This window comes from Mus caroli, chromosome 3 (genome assembly GCF_900094665.2).
Source record: "Mus caroli chromosome 3, CAROLI_EIJ_v1.1, whole genome shotgun sequence".
In the NCBI taxonomy this organism is placed as follows: domain Eukaryota; kingdom Metazoa; phylum Chordata; class Mammalia; order Rodentia; family Muridae; genus Mus; species Mus caroli.
In genome coordinates this window covers 35,984,254-35,989,564 of record NC_034572.1, presented here as the reverse complement: position 1 = coordinate 35,989,564, position 5,311 = coordinate 35,984,254, and the positions used below count along the sequence as shown (strand labels likewise).

General features: G+C 45.2%; 1 non-coding gene across 1 annotated transcript; it reads left to right on the top strand.

Moving 5' to 3' along the window:
- Nucleotides 1-539: 539 nt before the first annotated feature.
- On the top strand, nt 540-664 carry LOC115030706. The gene has a single exon (XR_003836305.1). It is a non-coding gene; the product is annotated as a small nucleolar RNA SNORD22 (small nucleolar RNA).
- Nucleotides 665-5,311: the final 4,647 nt, after the last annotated feature.

The following is a 5,311-nucleotide window of genomic DNA, read 5'->3' as shown; positions in this document are numbered from 1 at the left end:
TTACAGCAATAGAAACCCTAACTAAGGCTGGAGCTTTGGAAGAAATGTGTTTGTGGAGATAATGTGAGAACGGAAGCCAAATGAGGCTGGAGTCTCACATTTCATCCCAGAAGCAAGAACAGAACGCTGAAGGATAACAGTCTAAGCAGTGAATGGACAGGCGAACAAAGTGTTGATGTGTACAGGAAACTGTTAAGAAGTGAGGTTCTCCGGGCAGTGGTGGCACTCGCCTATGATCCCAGCACTTGGGAGGCAGAGGCAGGCAGATTTCTGGGTTCGAGGACAGCCTGGTCTACAGAGTGAGTTCCAAGACAGCCAGGGCTACACAGAGAAACCCTGTCTCGAAAAACCAAAAAAAAAAGTGAGGTTCAGGAGACGATAACCCAAGTGGACCTACATGTGTGCATGCGTGGGTGGATAACAACCGCAGGGCAAAGCTGCCTGTTCCTCCCAGTGATGGAGAAGATGCCGTTCATACTAGGGATACAGTTAACTAGGGCAGTGGTTACAGAAATCGGCTTGTAAGAACTACGAAGTGACTCCAGTAAAGGGCTGTTCACACACCCTACTCCCGTCTCAGGCCCAGAACTCCAAAAGGTGGACTTACTGGGGCTGGCTGCAATGGAAGAGGAAAGTCTGTTTCAGAACGAGCTACTGGAGGGTTTTTCAGAGCCTGCGTGTGGGGAAGCAGAGAATCCCCATTGCTGAGAGTGGGTTCATCTTTTCTGGGTCCAAAGAACAAGGTGCATAGAAGTGGATATGGTGTTCAAGGACATCAAGATGGGACTCTTTGGTTCCCTTTGTTAATAACTATGTTCAAGATAGCATGCAGCCTTCTTCATTTTTCTAATAAAACTACTTTCAACCTTAAAAACAAAAAAACAAAGCAGAGTTACTAAGTGAATCCAGGTTGAAGATAGAGACATGCTTTGCTTCAAGCCACCATTTTCCCCTTCCTCCCCATCGCCAGAGCTCTGTTGGGAAGATAACCTTTTACCTCCATGGATTAAATGATATCAGCACCCAGTTTCCTGGTTGTATCCATGCTGAGAGGTGATGCACCTGTCTGGATGTGGTTGGTTGCAAAATATACGTGCCCTTGTGATGGATAATCTCCATGTCAAAGTGATTGCAGATAGCAGACACACCTCTCAGTGTGCAGCTTGTGAGGATATTTCCTGGAAAACTTAACTGAAGGAAAACACTAGTCTAGAATAGGTATCACCTTCAGGTGCCATCTCATATGTGAGGACTTCCAAGGGACAGGAGTGCTGGCTTTGCCTGCCTGCTTTCACTTCTTGCTGGTGCATGCATCTCTTTTGCTACTGCATCTGCTACCATCCTTCACCGACACTGGAGCCNATATTCTTGGACTTTCTGATGTNGATTGAAGACCAGCAACTCTCCAGAACCCTCTAGATTATCAGTTCTAGATTGGGACTGCTGACCATCCAAGCTTGTAGACTAAACATCTATGGGTTCTCAGCCCCTCCAGTGTGCACCCTCCATTGAACCACCCACTCAGCATGACACACCTCCTTTGATTGGTTCTGATCCTCTTGAGAGTCCTAAGACTGTTCTCCTCTCCTGCATACACCCCCTTTGCACTGACTCTGTAGACCTTCTCATTGACATACAGAAGCTAGTTTCTCCTTTACATTTGCCTGTGATGATGTCAGTGACTTTGGATGTGGGAACATTAACAAACACGACAGAAGCAGAAACTTCGAATGATTGAAATTTGTGTTTATTTATGTATTTACTTATGTGCACACATGCCACAGCATATACATAGAAGTCAGGGGACCACCACTCAGAGTTGGTTATCTCCTTCCACTTCCTGGGAACTGACCTCAGGTCGTCAAGCTTGGCAGCCAGTGCTTTTATCCACCAAGCCATTTTAGCAGCCCAAGCAGAAGTTTTAATGCTGTTTCACAATGTGATTCATTTTCTCACGGCCACCTTTGCGACAAGCTTGCTTGTCTGCCGGATACTGGGAGAAGACATGGAGAGAAGGCCAAGCTCTTTCAGCTGAGACCACATAAATAGGATTCGGGTGGGTGTGGGTGTGGGTGTGGGTGTGGGTGTGGGTGTGGGTGTGGGTGTGGGTGGGGTGAGCAGTGGCTGAACCTACCCAGCCTAGGAGTATTTCCTACTGAGTCACAGAGCATCGAGAAATGCTTGTGTTTCTAATCACAAGCTGCTGCACTCTGGAGTTTGGTAAAGGACAAGCTATTCAAACAGAAGAGTCCACCTTTCTGTGTATTCTCTGTAGACAAATAAGTCAGAAATAATAGGATGAGGCCAGAGTGCTGAGTGACATCATCTCAGAAAGTGAAGGACAAACCTGGTGAAAGAAACACTGTCCGGTCCACCCGTTATGGTCATAAGTGTGGATGCAGCATCGAGCTGTGATGCAGGTGGACATGAATACAAAAGCCAGCTAGATCCCAAGGAAACTCCCTGTCGGAGTCTAAGTGCTTTATTTAGGGCCTAAGCCCAGGGTTCCTTCTCAACCATTGTATTTTAACTTGGTGACAGAGAACTACAGATCCAGATGGAGACAGTTTTAGAAGCTAGCGGATTTTATTTCCACGGCAGCTGTCATTTCATGCAAAGGTTCCGGTCATCTGTTTGTTAGAAGAACTACAGTGCAAGCAGAAAGTGGCACAGATGTTTTAGGTGATCTGTTAGGAGAACTACTGTACAAACCACCCTGGAGATGCTGGAAAGCCGGGTGGTTCCCACCCCTGAGTGCAGTAAAGATGGCCACGGGGGTACAAAGAAACCCTCTCTGTTACCACAGAGCCTGAGGGTATATTATGCCATTGCCCAGTAGTGGTTGATGTTCACAGCAAGGACTCAAAGACATCCGGAACTGGTTAAATGATGCTCAATGTATTCTGTTTAATGAGGCTGAGCAGACTGGGATTTACCTTATTACAGTTTCCATGAAAATGACTAAACTTTTCAAAAGTTTAATGCTTAAAAGTTATAAGTGTTGGTTCCCTAGAAAACTCACTTTTTCTGTTACTGCAGATTGGTGAGCTATTAATTTAGACATATTCATTTGGATTCCATATTCATTGTAATGGATCCCAACTGTGTAACAGGACAGTCATTTCCAGAGTAAGGAGGGGAGGAGCCAGGACTTGTCTTTACCTGTAGTAGAATTGTGGGATTTGAGCGAGTGTGTGTGTGTCCCCACATGCTGCACTTGTGTGCATATGTGCATGTGTATGTGAAGACCAGAGGTAAACTCTGGCTGTCATTCCTCAAGTGCCATCCATTTGTCAAGTAGCTAGGCTGGCTTGCCATGGGTAAATGTCTACCCATCTCTGCCTCTGTTGTAGAGGGCTTTAAAATGTGCATAGTCATCCTCAGGCTTTCTAGGTGGCTTCTGGGTTTAGAACTCAGGTCTTCATGCTTACAAGCCAGTCACTTTGCTGGCTGAGCTGTACCTGTAACTCCTTGCCTGTCTTACAAAGCATATCCCAGCATCCCATGGCCTTGGTAGCCTTTGCTGTAGGAGGCTCGCTTTTCTCTGGGAAGATACTGTCTTTCTTCCAGTTGTCCTCTACTCTGCCAGTGCTGGACTGGCTTTCTGGCCCTCTCAGTCCAGCCATCCCTGGCTTCAGATGAGCCCTCCGCAAGAGTTCATCTGTGGGAAACCTCCATCTGGGCTCCTAGTCTGTGCTCCATCCTCATGGCTCTTCCCGTGAACAGTCTAGGTACCACCATCATAGCTGCTGTTTGTACTTCATTAATGGTCAACATAGATTCTGAACAGGCTGTAAAGAGGACTCACTCATATTTTGTTCTACCTTGTACTATTACTTCCTATAGAAGATCTGATTTTAATACACTTCCTTAAGGCTAAAGGCTTCTATCACCCTGATTTCTAACCTAAGTTTATAGAACAGAGAGACTTGTGGAAGGGAGTATTGGAACAGGCAGTGTAGTCTAGTAGTAGAACCATTTTCCCACATATTCAAGATCTTTTGTTCACTGTTTAGTATATATATGCATACCACACACACACAGACAGACACACCCAGAAACACCCACTCACCCACACATACCCTCCCTAGAGAGAGAGAGAGAGAGAGAGAGAGAGAGAGAGAGAGAGAGAGAGAGAGAATGGAACTATTGCTGAAAGACCCAAGTCCTAGGTAGACCTGGTTTTGCCTTGTGGTAACTGTGATAATTGACAATGGTTTAATCTCTCTAAGCCTCAGTATATTTATCTCTATAAGGAAGTCATTCCGGAGGATACTTTAGGGTTAATGTCACCATAAAGGTTAACTCACTGCAAAGGTTAATTCATGTGTATAAAGTACCCAGTATAGTTCTTGGCAAACAGATGATACTCAATAAATATTGACCCTCTTCAGTTTCTCCTTCCTTTGTAATTAATCTATGTCTAATTCAGGATATTGTGTTTTCGGTATTGCTTGCCTTGAACGAGGGCCATGTATAATGAAACCTCACAATCTTTTTTATGGACTTCCAGCTTCTCACAAAACATATGGGCAAGGGAAGAGCGAGTCAGGGAACATCAGAACAATTTTTCAGTCACTTGTGGACTTGTATTGAACAACGCCTCCCGAAACCTCCCGCCATGCTCCCAACCTGTCATGTTTATAGTCATGTGTTTATTCTCCCCCCCCCCACTTTTTTTTGGTTTTCTGAGACAGGGTTTCTCTGTATCACCCTGGCTGTCCTGGAAATCACTCTGTAGAACAGGCTGGCCTTGAACTCAGGAATCCGCCTGCCTCTGCCTCCCAAGTGCTGGGACTAAAACTCATCCTCCACTTTTAAAACATCCACAAGTTCAGAAATAAAATAAAATAAANCACTTTGCATCCTCATCCTCTGGAAGTTTGGTTTCGCAAAATTGGAGTGCCAACTTTTCTTTTGTAATTATTGTTTTATTGTGTGTGCTTGGGCACGAGCGCATATGTGTTTATGCATACACGTGAGCATGAGTACCTGTGGAGTCTAGAAGAAGGCATTGAATCCGCTAGAAACAAGTTATTTTGTTATAGCAACCCAGAGTGTGCCATTTACATGGTCAACTTGATGGGATCTAGACTCTCCTAGGAAATAAATCTCTGAGAATTTGTGAGAGAGAGTGTCTAGATTGGGCTAATGAGACAGTAGACCTGCCCCAAGTATGAGTGGTACCATCCTGGGGATTGAATTTCTGACTGAATCAAAAGGAGACCGTGAGCTGGCATTAGTGCTCCTATAGTACAGTGTGACCTACTGCCTCAAGCTCTTTTCTTTCTGGACCACACCCCCTTGACCT